The sequence below is a fragment of the Anoplopoma fimbria genome, chromosome 16 (assembly GCF_027596085.1).
Source record: "Anoplopoma fimbria isolate UVic2021 breed Golden Eagle Sablefish chromosome 16, Afim_UVic_2022, whole genome shotgun sequence".
Lineage (NCBI taxonomy): Eukaryota > Metazoa > Chordata > Actinopteri > Perciformes > Anoplopomatidae > Anoplopoma > Anoplopoma fimbria.
In genome coordinates this window covers 17,860,646-17,883,142 of record NC_072464.1, presented here as the reverse complement: position 1 = coordinate 17,883,142, position 22,497 = coordinate 17,860,646, and positions in this window count along the sequence as shown.

The window sequence follows — 22,497 nt, the reverse complement described above, 5'->3', positions numbered from 1 at the left end:
TGTTTAATGGTTATTTGATGAATGTACTATGATTGAAACAATTACACAAGGAACACCATACAATAAAACGTCCATGCAAAGTGTACAGACCAAGGTCAGATGCTGACTTGACTGTGCCAGGTCTTAATGGAGGAAAGAGAAAACAGGTAAAAGTCAAAAAGATGAGCCTGGCAGTAAAAAAAAAGAAAAAAGGGATCATTTCAATTTGAAAGGGGTCAAAGCAGCCGAGAATCACTACCTGGTCTGAGATGGGGTCTGTCTGTGGAATACAATGTTAACACAATTGCAGAGATCCAATTTAACTGCAGTGCCATAGCAATGTATACATTACCATGTTTATATTTGTTGCAGCAATTAAGGCTGGAGGGAATTTTATAGTGAGTTATAAATAATACATGGTTTTAAATGAACCATGATTTGCATAAAGGCAATCCAACCTGACAATTTTCCAACGCCTCTGCAGACATAAAATGACATCACTGACATGTAAAACCTCTCAGCCTGTTATCTGCCTAACCCCAGAGAGGAGTTGGAAAGTTTCTAGGTGTGTTGTCTAAAGGTTCTGACAGAGGCTGTGCATCAGCAGAGCGCTCCGTCTGACCTTCCCTGCTGCTGAGCCCATTACGCTTCAATTAACGACAGCGGCCTGCTGCGAGCAGAAGGAACAGCTGCTGGGCCCGCATGGCGGTAATTCAATGAGAGTCCCAGACAGGGGGACACAGAACTTGATCCACCAATCAGACACACCTATGCACGAGGGGATACAAATTTACTCTGCTGTATTGAGCCTTGAGACGGAGGAGCGAGAACCGTGACCTGGACGCCATGAGGCTCTCACAGTGTGCGAGAGCTAGTCGGAAATATCGCTGAGCTTCACCATATGGGTGATTCGATTACGCATGCAACAAAAAATCTGATTAGCGGCTATGCTATCAGCTAATGGATACTCAAAGTTCATGTTAAAGCACTGCAGAGATTCTTTTAATTGCATTTGTATAATCATTTGAGTGGGTGATTATGATCTCTTCTTCTAAATAGGCTTTCTGCTGCATTGTCTTCTTTTAACCTTAAAGTAAGTGTTGCCAAAGTCTCCAGCAAACACATTTAGTTAAGCCTAATAGTTAACAACCCATAAGCAATTGCAACCCAAGTTTCAACAAATTCACAGATTCTGTGCAATAGCAGCACTACTGTATACGCAACTGAGTGAGAAATGAGAGATCTTTAAAATAATCATCATAAAAGACATGCATCCACCACGTAAAGCTTTTTACACCATCAACAGTCACCTTGAAACTCTGTGCTTATGATGCAAAGCAACACCAAATCCTGACAATGCAATTAACATGAAAAATGTGAAACACTATGTTTGTGCAGACAGGGTTTCCCCAGGTCCCCTAACAACGCTTACACCTTATCTGTAACTTCACCGGGAGTCTTGGAGAGTGTAATTACACCCGGGCCCACCAGCCTGCGACGGTGCTGTTGGCCTGATTGGATCTCTCCTTGGCTTGACCTCTTCGACCTGGGGCGACTGAAACAGCGCTCTACATCACGACAAGGAACAATGCATTACTTAATCAATTGATAAAAGCTCCAGATAAAAGTGTCCTGATCCCATTAGAGCTAGAAATAACTTACTGCAAAGGATGTAGTGCAGCATCCTATAGGACCAGTATCCTTTATTATGGGTTGGGTTTCTTAATGAACAACTTTTCAGACTGCGGAGTCAGCCGAAAGCGTTCAAAGGGGCAGACAGATGCAGAAATGAAACTGTGTTAACTTATCGGTGTTGTCCTATACCTAGGTCACCTGAGGAAACCATAGTTCTATGTGTATACCCATAGAGATAACATGGACAGATAATTATTATCTAGATCAAGACAGGGAGTTCTGAGTTAACTTTCTGTAGCTGTCCTTGATTGCACTTTTGTACATCTTTGTCTTTACAGCTGATATACACATTTCCCCAGAGCTACCACTCACAACATGCAGTCAAGAAGGTGCTACTTAATATATCCACCCTTTCACAGACTTGTTAACACCAGATCTTCATCAGCTCTTCTGTTTGATGACAAGCTCGCACATTAAACCAAGTGTTTGCCAGTGAGTTGAAGTGTGCGAAGAATTTGATATATTTGTCATTGTCCCAACTTGTACATTCTATGTACTTGTAACTTGTAACACGTAACCTATTCTTATTGAAGTAATTTAAGCTGGCTTCAACCCCAGAAAATAAGGCCATCGTTTTTGCAAAGCTATGATATTTAGTTATGCCATGAGAATATGTAGGGACAGTGATCTGTGAGAGATTTAATGTTTATGAAATAACAACAAGGAAGTCGCAACTGAAGGAAAGACACATTTTGTTCTCATCAACCGTTTGGGATCAGGGTGTAACTTGTAAGAAGGTATGAACAATTCATTTTAGGAACATAGCATCATCTTCTCGCAGTAGATGAGGCCTTTTTAGAGAGATACAGGTGAATGCTCTCTGCGGGACTTTACCAGCATGTGACTCATCCGTCTCACATCAGACTACAGTGCAGGGATAGGACTGTCTTTGTCTGTTTGAATCTCCTAATCTACTCAGACCCTCCATAGCAAAGCGTTGCGACAGCTCCTTCACAACTGTCACATTTGAATAAACGAATCTGAAACAGGAAATGGAGTCTTGGATCAACACTCACTAACTGAAATCTGCTGTACTGAATAATGCATTCTTCATAACATCAGTGTGCGGCAAATACATGAGAGACAGAGTAGGGGAGGGCGCTGCCTGCTGTGAATCAGATGGTAATTGGAAAGTTGACAAGTACTGTAACACTGCTCTCAGTCTCAATTGCAGATTGTTTACAATCAACAATAAAAAAATTGCAGCCATTTTGAAAATTGTCACATGTATTTAAATACAACAAATAAAAGCTTTAGTCTAGCTCGTCTTCTAACCAAATCAGGGCTTAATAGTTGGAAAAACAGATGAAAGAGAGTGAGATGAATACTAATAAGACATTAAACAAAAAGGGAGAGCAAAGAAAGAACCAATTTAACAACATAAGGCTTATAAATTTTAAAAAAAGGAACTGATTTCCAGATCTCCAACAAGATGGTATTTAGTGACTTTGGATGCCCTATAGTGGCCTCTGTCTCCATCATGGTCCTGCTGGAAGTGAACAACAAGAGATCAGCAGTCTCCAGGCTAAACACAGAAATCTAAGGAGAGAAGGTGACAGGCAGACCTTTGCCTGAAACACCTTTAAATTGCTTTTACAAGCAAAAGCAAACAAGTGAGGACATCCCAAAAATGGCAAATGCACTAAAATGTTCTCAATCATGTGAGCAGCAGCTGTGTCATCTATAAGCTGGCTTGTTGTTAGCATTAGCCTCGGGATGACTAGTTAACTCAGTATTGTTTTGTTGTGAATTACTCATACAATTCCATCCATTAACGACCATGCATATCAACTTGTTAATTATGACAGTTGGCCCTGCTGTGAGTGTCATCTTTCATTAAAATAAAAAGGAGCCCCTAGTGGCTCAGTCCAGTACTGCAACAAAACCACAGTACACTCTACACATCACTGACTCACACTGTCATTTAAAAAAATTGGATGCAAACATTAAAGTTCGGTCAAAAATTACAGTTTCGATTTTGATTTCAGTACAGAGCTCTTGACAGAAATACAGCCGCTGTGCTGGGAGGTGTGTTTGCCACCAAAAGCAGTGTGCTCTTTCACAATTAAAAAACAACAAACCAGATCAACGTATGGTAAGCAAAACATTGGGGCGATCTTGGTTTGACCTCATGGAAATGATTGAGCTGTATAAGCATGCAATCAAACTGAGAGCAGCTGACATTCATGAGCCCCTAAGAATAACTCTGTGCTTTACGGTTCATTAAGCCCAGATTGGCTGTTTACATCTTTGTGAATTATGTCCTTGAGTGGCTTTAAAAGAGAGGAAAAAAAGAGAGAGACATGAGGGATAAGGAGTATTTATTTAATAATGCCTAGACCAGGTTATAATTAAATGTATAGAGCATCATAGATTCCACATGTGTCCATCTGTACCTGTTGCTGAGCTACAACTCTCAACCCTTTTGCTTAAGGAGATGTCCATGTTTGGCTTATACTGTCTTGTCATTGAGAATGTGCCCACTGACATTTTAAATAATTCTCCAGTTTGTGTGACCTGTGACTGCAATTCAGGAACAAACCATTTGGGTCATTTTGAGCTCTGTTTTTGCCTGGTGTTGCCTCTGTGAATTAATTTTAATATCAGCACTGGTATCTATGTATTTATTTGAACAAAGGCCCGCTCCTTCATTTAGCAGTAGCTAACCAAGTCTATATTATAGAGAAATAAAGTTATTTGTGTAACTCCAGCCTTTATGTCGTCCTTTCCTTAACACCTTTTGAACCAATGCATTTGCTATCCAATGTATATGTGCAACACATATGTTATAGACGGGAACAGTCGAGAAAGACAATCTTTGATGTGCAGTTTTGATATTTTCGTTGAGATAAATAGAATATAAAATGTTTTTCTCAGCTCCAAAGAAGGTAAATATACAGAAATGTGCTAGTACAGACACAGCTCCATTGAATAAATGCACACTTATGAAGTGTTGGCCAGCAGGATGAAACATAACTGAAAAGATATAGCTACAAGTATTCTTTTGTTATAACTTTGTCATAATTAAATGTGACACTTTGATAGAAACCCCCCAGGACTATATTACTAATTGATAACAATTAAAATTATATTTAGCCTCCCACGGCAGAGCTTTAATCGTTGCTCTATCAACTCCTATGTGGGAAGATTCTGCATGACATATGGACTCATGGTGTGAGTTCTCTATCTTCTTTGTTGGTAGAGGCACTTATCTGATTGTGCTTCCCGGATAAGAGAGGAAGGAGAAAAGGGAGGCTGAAAGTGGGACTTTATTGAACATTCTGTCTCAGTGGAGAAATCTGGGCTGGCTCACTTTGTGAAAGCAGAGACCTCACTGTGGCCCAATCCAATCAAATGTTTTGAGGGCTGACGGGTCCAATCAGTCAGTGGCTGGTTGCTGCTCACCTCTCGGGTTCAGTTTAGGAGGAAAGCTTCTGGTTTAAGACTTTCCAGACGCAGAAGCAAAAAAATGCCGGTGAAGAATTACTAGACGAAGAACAAGATAAAACTGAAAAGACAATGTTTCTCTGGCTTTATTGCATCGTGAAAATTGCGCCGTTCTATCATTCCAGCAAGAAAATTAGCTTGTTACACAGCGAGAAGCTTGGAAGCTGTTTATATATAAATTTATATCCTGAAATGTGTCCTTATAGCTATTCAATGCAGTTCATAGAGGTCTTTTAAAGAACTTTGTATTGCTGTAGTGCCAGATAAAGCCCTACGGACTATCAATGTCTTTGATTAATAACACCTTAGGCTGAGAACCAGATTACAAAAACAGAAGAACTGAACTCCTCTTTGAAATAGAGAGGCAGAGTAAAGACCTGATCAGCAGATGGGTGTTTTGTCTTTATAGAGCAAACAATAAATGTAGCTTGAGGTCCTGAGCAAAGGGGCGTTCACACCACGATATCCAAAAACTTTCCTTTTATGTTTTGCTCAGCTGCTTAGTATCAATAGTGTCTTTCCTCCTGAGGTACCACCAATACTATGTGCACAGGGAGCTGCTGTCCTCCTTCAAACTACCTATGAGGCACTTCATTGGGACTTCATCCCAATACTATTCGTGCTTAGAGCAATACCATAAACTTGGATCCTACTTTTAATTTCTTAAAACTTCTTGAAGTCTGAATTATTTGGATTGTCACAGTCCTGCACATTTTCTGCCCATGGTTGTCGCCAGGATTATTTTGTTCACGGTGCTAAGGTGGAACTAAACTGAGGGTGCTAAGACAATAGTCATTTTTCATGACTTCAGAGTTACTTTATAAGAAAGTTATGTATTTTTTTTTTTTTAGTGACCACAAGGCAATGAAAAAAAGCATTTCATTCAGCCACAAAAATAGCAACACCATAGGCATCCTTTCAAAATGTGACAACAAAATTTACAAAAATAACAAACTCCTAAAATGCTTCCAGACCACAATGTGTCAACAAAAGTCCTCATTTCCAAGAGGTTGGCAAAATAAAAGAATGGCACACAATCAAAACAAAATGATTCCATTCACTTCCATCACACCAAGAGTGTTAGCTGTCCATGTGTGGGCAGTGATTGACACTCACACAATCAGGCGTGACAACAACTTTAATGTATGATGATATGCACTACATATAGCTCAGAAGGAAAAAGCACCTTTGGATGTTATGAAAGAATAAAACACTATCACCAGTAATAAATATATGACCCTGATGGCGTAGTTTGTTCATCAGATTAAATGCTGATGATCCTGAACCACGATCAATAGGCACACTAATCTAGATTCGCATACCATCTGTAGATTCCCCCGGCTTGCCCAGGACGGTGATAAAATCAGCCTATACTCGAAAGACAACAGCACAAAGAACTCTAATGATTTTCTGCTGTGCTTCAGCCACCGCTGACTGCAATTTTAGGAAAAGAACTTGAGAAACTGTTACCAAATGCATGACACAGCACATGTGGTAACATCACAATATAATTTCCCCTCATAATTGCATTGCAATTCAAATCTATGGTACGCGGAGTGATAGTCATCATTTACATGAAGTGCTTGGAGTTCCAATGATATCAGTTAACTATTAAGATTATACTTTACAGTGTTAGTGAAGGCATTGTGGAAGCTACCGTGGAAGCTACCGTGGAAGCTACCGTGGAAGCGAATCACACAGCTAGAGAAGCGTTTATCAGTGTGTGTGTGTGAGATCTTTCACATACACACCCCATAAAAACCTTGTAACTGCCATTGTTTAAGTAGTAGATACAAATGATGTTCTTTAAACATAACTTTGGTTTCCTAATAGGTTCACCTCTTGTTGTTTGCATCACACAAACTTTAATACTCTAATACTGTATTCTCAATGCTGTTTGGACAAATCGATGTAGAGTACATGTTGCAAGACATGACAGAGCTGCTAATGTTCTAGTCAAGGACATAAGGTCAAATCCATTTAATCTTTGATGAGGATTAAATATTCCTGGATTGTGTTCAAACAGCAGATGTTGTTATTGGTAATGAAAGCAGCAGGCAGGTGTTTGTTTTGGATGTGGGCTGTGTGACCATAGCTCGTAGGAGCTGTTCCTCACCAAGGTTACAAAGTACCAGCCTTGTAATGAAGATGTCTCACAGCTTTGAGATTAATGCAGAATATTGGTTTTTTTCGATGGTCAAGACAAGTCCAGAAGTAGGTGGTATTGAGTAACCCCCCACCACAATTGTTACATATATTTGCAAGTAGCCAAGACAGCGGGCTTTGTCCTTAAGAGCCTCATCTGGAGAGAGTATCAGTGTTGCAATACACTGGATACTGAACAAACACTGGACCATATGGATAAAAGCGTCTGCTAAATGACTGTAATGTAATGTAATGTAATATGGTATATAGAGGCCAGGGTCTAAAACTAAGATGGAGATGTCGAACTTGAGGATATAAAACGGTGATCCGCAGACCAATGTGTGAGATCACGGTTACCATGTCCACTTCTTATATTCAGAAGAGTAGTAGAAGAGATAAAGACTGTCAGATAACACTTGCCACACATTTGCTTTTTGTAGCCTAGCTGTCTACCCCAACTAGGCTTGCCCCTGGGTTATTGGTGTTTCAGGCATTCACCGCTTACATTACTTGCCCACTGGCATTGCTATTTTTAAAGGGAAATAAAACCCATTTGGTTATTTGTTTTTGTGTATCAGAGCCCACGTTCATCAAATACAAAGAAAACTAACTCTAATAACAGTTAAAGAACCAATTAATCCAAAGGCCCTCCAGAGCCATGGAGGTGATGCGGATAACCAGTGAGCAACAGCATGCCCTGGCAATCCTAACTGTGCCACATTTGTGTCAGTAGTGATTCCCATTCCAAGGCTCTGGCACATGGCCAGGAGGCACTCAGCAACAGCATAAGAAACCAGCCAGTGCCAGTCATTATCCCATTGTTTAGAGGCACACAGCCTGTCCTAATTAGATGCAAAAGAGCATAGAAACTGTATCTATTGGTACTGCAAATGAGGATAGAGAAACACCTCACACAGCCTTCTGCTGCAGGTTGGAGTGTAATGAAATAATGAACTACCATGGGATTGTCTCCTGTGGAGAGCAAAGCATATCAACAGGCGGCCTTTTGAAATAGGCAACTGCTATAGAGAGCAACGGGCCATCACAAAAAAGACCTGCAACACTGATCCTTGCAACCCAGGTGGCGTGGCACGAGGGTGAAATGGGATCGATATAAGCTGATCCTCACTGCAGCTCATCCACACTTCTTAAAAAGACCCAAACAGCATTAAATTGCTGTATATAAAAGCACCAGGCTATTCTAACAGACAGTAAATATGTTTATGTGATGTTGGCTGGATTCTTCACAAGACTTGGCATCAGAGGTGGCATACTTTCATTTCGCTTGCTGCAACTTCATATGCCCTGGCCCTTGACTGCATATCACTTTAGACAAGATGACTACTCATCTAGCATCCAATTCTAAGACTTCCAGAATGTTCCGTATGCATACAAAACAATCAAACTAGATAAGCACAGCTTGAAATCGTAACTAGGTAGTGTCTGTCAGTTCTGCTTGCCATTTAGGCAGGTAGCCAAGATAGAGAGCAGGAGAATACATGTACAGGAGAGGGAAAGAGAGAGAGAGAGAAGGAAACATGAGTAGATTACCAATGTCTAGAGACCAGGGCCCTGGTCTATCAAACCATCACACTCATGCACACACACACACACACACACACACACACACACACACACACAAACGCTCTAGTTATAAACACACTGATACATATTCAAAATCGGGTTTGAAAAGGGCTCTCGAAAGACATTACATGTACATCTGTGTGTGTGTGAGTGTGTTTGTCTCACATAATGACACGGTGCCAGAAATATGGATGGCAATTAAGTGTAAATGAATAACTAGAATGATATGGAGTGCACAAAGTGGGGCAATATAACCACACACTGCTCTGCATGCATGAAGGATGAAGGATACAGCTACAGTTTGAACCAGGTAAATTAGAAAACACCTTGTATCAAGAAACAACAAAAACCAGCATCATCTGCCTCATGTTTTCAACAAATCATTCAAATATGAAGCTCATTTAAATGTCCATATATAGATATAGATATATAAATATATAGATGGATGTATAGATATATATATTACAGTACATTTGATTTATACTGTTTGGTTTGTACAATAAAAAGTGTTCCATACAAATTCTCTATATTGTGCAGACAAGCGTACAGACCCATTATCTTACTCTTTTCATGAACACTGCATTCAATCCCTGACTGTGTGATAGTTTTTATTGTGGCCCTGAGGTCTATATGTTCTGTGAGTCCTGTTCAACAAACACGTCCAATCCTCATTATGTATATAAAATGTAAAACCATATCCAAAATCTAAAGAAGCTTTATATATATACATATAATTAATAATAGCCTTGTATCAACCATTCTTTGTCTTGCTATTTCATGCTAGTTGTTGTTTTGATCCACTAGACAGGATGCGTGTAAATGTCGAGACATCGGATGAGATCGTCAGTGACATGCCTTCCAAGGGGAATCCTCTTTGGCCCTGGTAACACCAGGTGCACAATATTGGAGCCTTCATGATTCACGTGTAACACATTCTCATCTTGTCCGTAATTTCCACTCTGAGGCAGATACTTATCATGGCAAATCAGACAAGACGCAACAGTGGCATTAAAATGAGACTCAGTGAATCAAAAGCACTTTCCTCTTAAGCTGCTCCGATGGGATCACGGTGTGCTCTCACCTCTCCAGTTAAAGTCTGCATTACTAAGTGGTAAGGTATCCATCTTCAGCTTGCCAGTCATTACTTGTGACATCCTTTATCTAAAATATCTTCACTTTCAGAATCCATAGGACAAAAAGGGTGTTTGATTCAAAATCTGTACTAACCCCTGAATAGCAAAGTGGCATTACATCAAATTCGACTGACTGCAGCTGCACAGTTCCATTAGAGCGATAGCAGGAACAGCATGTTTTCACCTAGAGGTCATGTGTTCCCTTCAGGTGAACAACTCTTTTCCCTCTCACATTAGATGTAATTACTTGTGACACCTCAAAGACAGCAGGAGAATAACAAAAAAGATCAAGTCAATTGAGACTGAGGTTCTAGGAGAAAAAAAGAAAAGCCGCGTTTGACCATCAAGAAGGAAGCGCATTGCTGCACTAATTACTATTACGTGAAAGGAAGACTTAGTGAATATAGCCAGTGATCCAAAGTTAATAGGGTGCTGGAGATCCAAGCTAAAGGCCAGTGGGCTGACAGGAGACCGGCCGTCTTTTGTGACGGCTTCCTTCAGCTGCCTGACAACTGCATAGCACCAAAAGAATAACCTGTGTGGTCAGTTGGAAAGAGCTACAAACAAATAACTTGACAAAGACCCTTGAGATAAGGCATGCTCAAGCTCCAACCATTTCTATTCCAAGTGGGGTGGGGGCTAATGTAATTGAAAACGGTTGGGGTTTTTGGGGGGTCAGTGAATTCAATAGACTCTGGAAAGAAAGTGCTTGTGTTCCGGGTATAAATGTGAAGTAGCAATAACCCAGCTGAGCATAATGATTCTTCTGGCCAAATAATAGTTTCCAGATTTTGCACTATATCAGACTTATGTGAGGGATGGGAGCATGAAATATTGCCACTGAATATATCAAGGCTAACGTTAGCTCAAAGAGGTTTCCCTCCGAGGGGGATTTCTTTATTTAAGCAGATTTTTTAAATATTTCAAGCCAAGGTGAAAATAGGTTGCCATAACCAAGCTCCCTTGACTCAAATTCATCATCATCATTTTGTAAAATTGGAGCAGTCAGCAGAGAGTGACAGTTCAACATACATCTTTTAAAGAGGTTTGATAAGTGAAATAGTTACTGCTTTTACTTTTACTTACTAATGAATTTAAATGGATGTATGTAGCACACAGAAAGCCATAAAAAAAAATATATGTATATATATATATATATATATATATATATTCTTCAGTGTGGTGAGCATAAAGGTCCAGCTTAAATCATTTGACCTTCATCTGATGTCGACGTGATGCTTTACTGCCCTGTGTCAGCAGAGGTAATGAGATCAAGGAATCCCTTGATGCTCCTATCTTAATCACTTGATGAGCACATGTCAAGCACACACACATATATTAAACTTGCACACACACCCACACACTCAAATATTTCCTTACAAGAAAGCTAGAAATCCACCCCGAAATAAACCTCATGCAATACAAACAAATGCTATTGGGTTTCCAATGTTGACCATCATAGCAGTTTCTTCAGGTCTATACGGTAAAATGTAATATCCACTGGAATTTGAATACCACAATGGCAAATGGACGTGGCACCTTTCTTTCTCTATACTGCCTTCGAACATTCAACTCATCCCAACTCATGTTACTCAGGATGAACGGGGTGCATATTAATCTGCGGTGATTATTCATATTCTACACATACAGTATGTTTACACTAGAAATCCCCCATGTGGCGTGAGGATATTCCCTCTGTGGAGCTGAAGCTTGCCCCTCCCTTCTCCCGCTGAGTCTGTTTCCATGAATAAGTAATTTTTTTTGTCAATGGACTTTAGACTTTAGACTTAAAAAAGGGTAATTTCTGCAAGGGAGCAGGTCTCTTTAAACCAAGAAAGAATGCTCAAAAGGATTTAGACGGAGGAGGTGCATTTTGCTAAATATGTCACTAACGCAATCCATTGTAATCAACAGAAAATCAAACCTACCACAGCCTTATTTCTCCACATATGAACAAGGTGCCATTTTTGGTGCCATTCACATGGGATTTTTTTTTTTACTTTTAATTTAAATAAGGGGCTATAGTTCATAAAAAAGAGTGCATCACAAAAAGGGCCAGACTAGGAAACCCCTATGAACCCCAGACAGTTTAAGTTTGTTTATTAACCGGCTCCTGGACTCCCGTTATTTTGCAAAAATGGCCCACGGACAAAGCAAGTTAAGTATCGCCGGGTTACAATAATCCACACAAAGCTTTTGTCTCCAGGGAGTATGTAACATTCAGCAAGGTTTTGCAGGTCCTGTCCTCATTTATGACTGTTAGCTCAAGGACCCCTATTGAATGCAGTTGTTCACACTTTTTGAAAGACATAGTGTTTTGACAACATATTTTATTGACTGTTTTATACCGTCTTTGACTGCTGACTCCCACTTTCTCTTAACCGGCTGAAGACTATTGTTCTTGTTTGTATATCGATCAATTGATAGGTTGATTGATTTAAAATGTAGCCTTTGTTAATAATAATCAGGATACAAAATATGACTATATCATTTATTGCACTGAGTTTGATACACTGCATCAATACAATTAACGTAAATGAAGAGAACAACAACAACATCAAATCAATTAAATGTCCATTTCAGTAAACGTGCCAGAGGACGGATGGGTGCTTCATAACTAGCACCAGATGGATCCGTAAAGTGAAATTGTAGAGCGGTTTCAAATCATATAGGAGCCCACAAGGGACAAATATATCCACCCCTCCATTTTCCCACCATATCTCTTCTCTGAACAGATTGGCTGCAGGACGAAGTGTATTTGCCAAGAAACACTCTACTGTATAACCTGTAATGTAATCTCTTGGCCCTGACTCCTGGTTATGTGCCCTGATAGGCTTATAAAAGATTAATTATCACATAAAGTCTCCAACATTAGTGGGCTACAAATCCCCTATGATGCTATAGGAATGAGATTAGCATACGCACGCGCACACACACCCTCAAAGTAGAGGGCATGCTTTCCATTCAAAATGTTATTTTTTTTCCTGAAATCAAACCATCGATTGCTTATACTTGTAGCCACAGTGCCTGTAACTTGACCACCAGCATCAGTGGGTGTAACACACCGCCTGCCTCCCGGAGTCCAATATACCACCCTCATATTTCAATCAATAATAAGGGTGGGATGCAATTAGTAACTCGGACGGGTTGTGAGAGTCACGTGACAGATCAATCGAGCAGAGAGGCGGCACACTCATTGGGGTGATTCACAGCCCAACAGTTTGTCCCCCGCTCAGCCTGAATCCAAGCCATCTATCTTCTTTATATGAAGCATTCAAGGCTGGAAATATGCATCTGTCAAACGTCCCCCATTACTCCGGCTGCCTGTCACACCTGGGGCAGCTCACAACCACCAGGAAAAAAAAAAAGACGGAGTGTAGCTGTCAGCGGAGAACCCTCAGCGGACTGAAAAGGCACCAGCTTCCTCCATTTCTCTGACTCTAATTTCCTCAAAATGTGGATATTTTTCTGGGTCTCCAGCTGTATGCTGAGTTAATGATAGAGCCTGTGTCAGGCAAGGAGCTGAGACAGCTTCTTTTTGCTCCAGATAACATTAACACATTGTTTTTTTTATGTAAAACCAGATGACCATTAAATATACTGCACGACACTGCGTTGGTATTACATGATGGCTGCGTAGGAATTGAAGAACGTGGGATTAATTTTACCAAAGTTGTGTGTCGTGAGAAAAGCCCGACCAAGGATTCCTTCTGCGTGCAGTGTGGGTTGCAGTGTCCACCAAAGGGCATCAATGCTACAAAACTGCTCCTCTGTGGCTCTGAGGTTGCGGACAGAGACCAGGATGGTTAAAAAGAAGTTGCAGTGCTGGTCCTTACAATTAAAGTGCATCTGATGCTTCAGCTCATGCTTTTAATGTTTCCATGGCAGCATGTCTGGATGTTCTCTCACCTCAACAACTAATGTCTTTTCACATCACAAAGCCATTTCTCTCACTTTCTCTCCACAGTCCAAGAGCAAGCTGCAAACTATGTCATGAATGAAATATAAGCACACCGCTGTATTACTTATGAGACCTAACGCAACTTTGCTTTGAGCTATTTTCAGATATCATTTAAATTCATCAGTGTGATGAATATTCTTATACCACGGACCGAGGCGATACGCATCAGTCAATGCGAACATATTAGCTAAACATGAACCTCAGAGCTTACTTATCAGCAAAAAACACCTTTCAACTAACCAATGATGTCTACATCAATCATTATCATTAACGCCTTCTGAGGCTCCTCCAAGTTATTCTACGGCAGAGCAAATGGTATCCGAGCCCCCCACAAGACGTGATTTAAGTGACACTAATGTGCTTCACTGTTGAATTTCGGATGTGCATTGCATTGTGCTATAGTTTATTTAAACTTCAGAGGCAGAATATTGCTCATGGATAATGTTAAACTCATTTGTACTATCTCCTCAGTGACAGAGACAAGAAAAGACGGCTACTTTAGTCACTTATGCAAATTCACATATTATCTTCAAAAGGAACTCTTTTAGCAAATGCTTTAAATATCAATGTATAAACAATGGTAAACCTGGACTAACCTTTTTCTGTTTCACACAGCGATGAACTGAATCCAATTATCCTCTCTCTCAGGCACATTAAGAGTTAATGTTCCATGCACACAGATTTACAATTTGTGTCAATTAGAGAGTAGAAGAAAATGCTACACCAGAAACAAAGAGGGTCTGTGAGAGCACGGTGAGAGCAACCGTCCTTCATCTTTTATTCTTACACCAAGCAGCAGGATTTTTTTTTTTTGCTGTGTATGAAGTCCAATGTGAGCACTCCATAACTGTAGCAAAGAGACGCTCACATCAGCTTCTCTGGATTTAGCCTCAGCTTAGTTCAGATCGATAGAGTCCACTCGTCACCTGCTGATCTGTGAACGAACACCTGAGCTCGCGCTCCTGCAACTCTTTACTCACTTCCTACCCCCAGCTTTTTTCAGCTACAGTCCTTTTGCATATTTGTCTTGCTCTGCCACTGTGTCTCTCTCGTTCTCTTTCCATCTGCCGCTTTCCCCATCTCTGTGACTGTATGAAGTCTATTTCTGATTTTATTCCAAAAGTCCTCCATGCATCTCTCAGTGACATTCTCATGAAGCCAGATTACTGAAGTTGTCATGGTCACAGTCTTCCAACAATAAAAGCACTTACAAAACCAAATTTGAATGTCTTGGATATGAAACAACTTAACGTTGGCTTCCACTGCCCCTCTTAATGCAATCAGATCTCCACTTCAAATCCATCACGACAAAACCAGAGCAAGGATAAAGTACAAATCTGGAGATATCAATTTGTTTTTATTGGTTTTCTGTTTTTCAGTATTATATCCCCATCAGTGCAAAGTGAATAAATCATAAAAAAGGTCTTACCTGCGCTCTTTGGTGTGGCTGCTTCTGCTCTGTGTAACAGATCCTATCTCTGCCTATGGGACAGAGTCAGAGAGAAAAGAGGAGAGGAAGAAAGCAAAGAGAGAGAAAGGAGGGGGGGCGAGAAGAGGGACCATGAGCGCAGATAAAGAGAGGAAGAGGAAATCAGAGAGGAGGCGAGAAAGTGTCTGTGGACAATGAGGGAGAAACACGCACAGAGAGGAGAGAGGAGAGAACGGGGGGACAGCGGTGCTCTCACACATCGCTGCATTACACTGAAGGGGATGTGCTGGCTGTGGGAGGTGGTACTTCTCAGTCAAATGACATCTGGCTCTCTCTTAAAAACCATTGGCTAAGAGGGATGATTTTCTAATAAGCCATCCCCACTGTCTCCAAGTGAACACACCCCCTCATCTTTCCCACTGCACGTGCATACGCAGACCTGCACACACACACACCCCCACACACACACACTTACTGTGCATCCTACAAAAGATTGTCTTTTGTCTTCTCTCTCCTCTCTCCCCCAGCACTTTCACATCTCTTTATTCTCTTTCCTATATGTGTATTGTCCTTTTTCACAATTGTCTTTTTTTCTCTTGCAATTCAAAATTGCTTCAAATTACAATTGTTTCTTCTTGTAAAGGGTATTTTCAGCCTTTTTTTTTTTCCCCAACAGCTTTCAAAAACTGGCTTTTCTCCTTCTACTGTATATAATGTAGAACCTACCCGTTGGGAATATGTAATTTTTCAGCTAATGTGGACAGAACCACTCTTGGTATATAATGACCATAATCACAGTGAACATCCATTTTGGGGTGAAGACACTCATTGCTTACAATTCCCTTCAGCAGATGGCAGAGATGGTAATAGTTTCCAATGTAGGTAGTTTGAGTGTTTTTTTTTTTTTGCAGGTTTCAGCCAGATTACATTTCTGGACAAAGTAAAGGTGGTCAGTAAATAGATTTAACCAATTAGACCAACTATATTACTTCTAGCAAATAAGCACTTATTTTGAAATGCCTTTGATTTTTAAATGTAATTGAAATGTGTGGGAGGTAAGAATTAATGGAATGCTGGATATCAGTGCAATTAAAGTTTTCAAGCAGTGTCATTGACTAAAGTGAGTGTGATTATACAGTAGCTGTTATCGCCTACTCACAAAGCAAATGTTATGGGAACAACTGGGGGAAAAAATTCCATTTCATGAGAGGAAATCTTAGGCTTCAGGTATGTGTTTGATATATGAACAAAAGAAGAGAGAAAATGTTTCATGAAAATGTTAAACTATTAAACGCAAATTATTTTGAACATGAAAAGAAACACAATGACTTTTCACTACCACTAAATGTCCCCCAAAAATTGATTTAGTCATGTGTGTCGCAGGTTACGATATAGTAACCCCAGTTCTATAAGAATAGTTGGAGCCCTCGACTGGACTCTATCGGTAATACATTTGCCCACTGAATATTTGCATGAGCGTAGCCGGCCAATCAGGACGTACCTACCCTGTAATGTTGAAGAAGTTACTGTACAGCCACAGTAATCACATCGTATAAGTGGAGTACTGAGAGGAAATACACCACACCAGTTATTTTAAGGACTCAGTTTTAAAATTGTTGTTAAAAAAAGATATATATATATTTTTTTTTCACATTAATAAAAAAAATGTGTTCATTACCCCTGTTAAAACATCCACACCTCCTCAGAAACCTGAGTGAAGGTGCCAGATTTTGAATGAATGCAGCCCAAGGCACTCTTCAACCTGCTGTGTACTGTGTGCCCTCATTGTTCCCGTCTACATCTGTCCTCAGACACTGACAGTCCGATGTATAGAAGCACACAGCAGAGGAACTGACAGGGAAAACATATACACACAGAAGCACAAAAAGGCACACTGCAATGTAACAACCTGTCCTGTGTCGCTTTGTATCAGATGGGATGAATGATCTGCCTTTATTTACTGATGCAAGGAAATCCTCAGTTCTTTTAGACGTTACTGCATTCTATCCTCCTTGAATGCCTTAAATATTTTTTACCTAAAACCTGAATGACAGGTCTTTTTGGGCTGCTATTGATAATAAACTGTCCTCTGCGTAGTACTACTGATAGTTTGTGGACCCACATCCTTAACTGTCCTTGGTTTCTGTAAAATTGACATTGGGACCTATCTAAAGCTTTTAATTATGACAAATTTCAAATAATCTTTTTTTTTTTCAGTCTTGACACCTTCCGTTTGTAACACACGCTCTATTTCAAAAATATTAAGTTGCTGCGCACCGATGACATCACAATGACATCACTATGATTTTAAAAATCTCAAAAGAATCATAGAAGACATTGACCCTTTAAGCAATCTTGTTCTGTAAAATCAATACAATGCCGTAACAGTATTTATCATTAGATACAATATTACTGTGTCTGTTCTTCATTCGATATGTTGTCATTCATTATACTTGTTAATGACCATATTGGTTGAGGCACCACCATTGTCCTCTTTCTGTATCAATTGCACTGTTGGAGTATCTCCCTGTTGTGACATAAGCTTATCTGTTGGCTGTTTCATGTCCTCCATAATTGCATTTTTGATGGACTCCTTTTGTTTGACCCGTACTTTTCTCTCTGACCCATTGTGGGGTAATTGGCTGAGCTAGTGATAACAGGCTTGAGTTCCTGTCATTCTGCCCTGACATCCCTCTGCAACCCATACTTTTATCCAAAGAGAAATATAACCTAGGATAATTGGAATTTTTCTGTTTTCAGTATCCGTCAACTTGCCTTACTTGTTCCTCAGAAACAAGTAACTCTCCTCTTGACAAGATCCACAAAACCACTGACCCATCAAGTAATGGTTTGTACTGCACAGCATCTAACACCATGATTATAGATGGGACAACACTAATTAATCTGACAGCAAATTGGCCTGAAGATTTCTTCAGGTATAGAGGGTGAAAAGATTTTTATCATTTCCTAAAAAAGCAAGTTTGCTTATTTGTGAAGTGGAAAATATATTCAGACAAAGCTCTCTTCCAACATTGTTGTCTCTCTTCATTTATCACATGAAAAAAACATAAATTTTTCTGTACTCTGTAGTGTAGGAGCAAGATATATTTTTCTTCAGGTTTCCGCTCACAAAAGGGCGCATGGAGAGAACCGCCATAGTATTTTCCTTAGCTACACATACAAAAAAATCACTCTGAATAATCGGCCAAAAACTGAACGACACGGACCGAATCTAAATCTAGGGATGGCATTAATCCTGACAGTAAATTCAGATCACCCGTTGCTGCTGAGGCTGATAACAGACTCTGCATCTCAGCTTCTGGATTCTCCTTTCCATCCATGGTAGTCTGGCTGGCTGCCTGCTGTTTACTATCTGATTATGCGTTTTATTTAAAGCTTTTCTTTCCAAGTACCAATCAGGCTTTCCATCAGGTCGCCTGTCTGTTTGCCTTTGAAGCATTTAACCTCGCGTGTCAGCCAGAGGAAAGCTCCTGAAGCCAAAATTTAAAAAATGGTTGTGGTTAAATTCACTTATCATAATAAGTAGTGTTGGAACTCAGCGCTATCAGCTTCTTCATGCAATGGAATATCTCATTAATTACACCCCAGCTATGGTAAAGGAGATAGCTAATCATCTACTTTGAAATAGAACATTTTACCAACCCACTGATATTTAAAATTAAGGCAGCATGTAAACACACCACAATATTTAATTAAAACTAGCCAAATGGGATAAATGCGTAAGAATCCATTATATTTAAGCGCTTATCACATTCAGGGCATTATCAGATGTCTGTAACCAGCAGGTTGCGATCCCAGCTTACATTGGGCGAAAGCAGTCACCAGACAGGGCTCGCATAAGGCTCAAGGCACCACACATCACATCATTACCTGCGGGCAATTTTGAGTCAATTAACTTAAACTGCATTTCTTTGGACTGTGGGAGGAAGCCAGGGCAGAACATGCAAACTTCACAAAGAAGACCCGTCTTGCATAGGAATCAAACCCAGGCCGCTCATGCTGTGAGGAGACAGTGCTAGCCACCACACCAACGTGCAGCTCAAGTTCAGATATGGCCTCTTATTTTCATTTTTTTTTACACAGAACTAACCTCACTAGAACACAATGGTACGTAATTCAGTGTTCAAGTCTCATTCAAAATTCCTGTTAAATGAAAGCAATAGCTGGTTTAGAAGTGGGAAAAAAAAATCTCTGTGTGCATTACTTTATGATACTGTTAGCTGTGGTGGCAAGGATTTCCAGAAATTTATTAATTTGTCTTTTTAAATGGCCATTAAAGGAACAAAGATTAAAAAGTGAATTAAAAGTGATAAAAAACCAAACATAAAAACTGTCAAGAGTACATTTAAAGGTGATAATGAACTATTTCAGATATTACAATTTATGTTAATGCTGCTTCACCGTTCAATTTTCATTAAATTACTCATTGATGGTAAATGGTCCGAATTCAACAGGTGTGATTTACTGAAAACATAGTTCAGCAAAAGAAAAAGTTTTTTTTTTTTTTATTGATTAATTTGTATTTTGGTTGTTTTGGAAACACCAAGTAAGTAGCCCTTGTGTTGGGAAACTGTTGTTTCCAAGGACAAAAAAAGAATCAAGCCCAACACTATACAGATCTATCATCTCCACGAGAGAAAATAATATTGGTTGTGTGTGTGTGTGTGTGTGTGTGTGTGTGTGTGTGTGTGTGTGTGTGTGTGTGTGTGTGTGTGTGTGTGTGTCTCTCCACTGCTGTGTTTCTGTCCACAGCTATTCTATCTCCTACCTTTGGGTGCTCATTAATTGCTGCATGCTTGAGGACCTCTCATGGTTGCAATGACTTACCCTTTCTCAAAACACATTTTATTGCGTGTTTGATACGGCCATTGATTGACCACTCCTCATTTACCACTCTTAACTTGCCCCCATTCTGGTAGGAGCCACTAGTGACACAGAGGGGGCTCAGTTTTATTGTTTTGGACAGTGTGTAACAGCTAACAGATCTACCAGTGCATACACTTGCAGCCTACATGGGTTGTAGCTAAATGTGGGTTCTATTAATTCAAACATTAAAGCAGTTGTCGTTGCAGACACATCTGGCGGAGATCTGCACTCTGAGGGCACCTTTCTAGTGATTGTTATGTGCTTGCTTTTATAATGCTACCATGCCATTGAAGCAAACTTTGGATGAAAAGGAAACTTTGTCATGACTGATGGGGTGGTTGGACATTCTTTATTGTTTTGTTGAACTGTAGGCCAATGTTATGGGATTTCTCCAGTTAGTGAGGGCTGCAACATGTGTGCCGTCATCGCGGTGTGATTTTGCTTTTATCGGGCGAGACCACCAACGTGGGCAGACAGCAAATAGTTTGAGATTTTGGGCTCTGTGATGTTTGCCAGGAAGTGACAAACTGCTCCTTGTTGCGCCACATTTTGTCCTTTAACTAGACAGTCATGGGGAAGATGGTAATTGATTATTTTATGGCTGTGTAGAAATTAACCTAGACTAGCCTGGAGAGGTCAAACTTCTTCATTGGCCATGCAAAGAACATACTCTAAGGTGATAATAAATTTAAAGGCTGTACTTTAAGTCCAAATATGAGATACGGGTACTTCTTTTTTTTTTTTATTTTTTTCCTTTTAATGGCAGTTTCTCCCTCTGCTGCTTTTCAAAAGGAGAGATAATAGAGCATTGTGAGTCTGTCACTTTGGGGTAATTTGAAAAATAACCAGCAAATTATTAAAATAATCATAAATTGCAGTCCCATACAAAACAGTTAAAAATTGACTCTACCTCAACCAACTACAACAGTAAAATCCTCCCTTTTTTTATTGTGAACCAGTGATACTCAATGCACAAGAAAGAGAATAAACTTGAGCCAGAGACTACTATACCAGAAATATAGATTTTATTGACAATTCATGGAATAAAAGACTTGTCTCCACTCAACAAGTGAGTTTCAATAAAAGGCCTAAGGGCAGGTCATTATAAAAAGGATGGATGGAGTGAATTATACAACTAATAGATAAATCAAGTCATTAAAATGAACAAGCAAAGAGAATAAACAATGTGGGGCTAAACTGCACCATCAGGGAGGTCAGTGTAGAGTGATTTGTAAAAAGTGGAAATTGTCAGGGAAGCTAGCTGGCTTCACCCGGTTGCTCTAGTCTGAATTCACTATTGAGTTACGCAAACATAACAAGATACTTCATAGGAGACAATTTGATATTTGATAGTAGAAAAACTACAGCTATACATGATAAATTCAATGACCAGAATTCTATTTAGCTGCTTCGGTTTCCTGATCCTGGTGTTAATCTTTTTTACAGGAAACATTTTTGACTTTTCATAGCAGTAAAAGCACAGGTGGAAGAAATTTTGTTAACGATGGCTCAGCTGCATCAAATGTGTCAGTGATCCAGCAAACACAACAGCAGGGCCATGGTTATTGTTATAAGTAGCACCAGTGTTTTCACTACCATGACCAGAAGGTGATTTGCTCATTTTTAACAAGCGGGACGGAGACATTTTGTTTCGTTCACCAACCCCTAAAGAAAAATATTAACTAATTAACTTCCCATTAAGTGTGACAATTTTGCATTCTGTTTCATTATTTCATCTTGAGACATTAATTAATTACTTTCTGACTGGATTAGTTTGCAATTGTTTTAATTATTTTCTTTTAGTTTTTTTTAGTATTCATCCCAGCTATCTGATAACACAGAATTAGTTAGTATTTTGAATTTTGTTTATATGCTAATTGAACTGCTCTGTTTTTAATGAATCAATTCAATTATCAAGTCTAACTGGCCAGCCCACCGGCAGCAACAATTAATCAGAAGGTGGAAACCAAGGCTGTGAAGAGGTCAGATCTCCAACAGGGTAATCAAAACATCAACATAAATACCATGCATTTTAATTTTTTTTTTTTTTTTTTTTTTTTTTTTTCATGGGACTAATCCTAAAGGGTGTAATGAAAACAGTGCAGGCGAGAGACAGTGAGTAATTGCAGGCTTGGCAGTGTTATCCATTACAGCTGAGAGAACTGGGAGCAGGGTAGGCTCAGCCAGAAATGCTGTTCCTATTTACATTTAGACAAGCCTTTCTCCGATGTCTAACC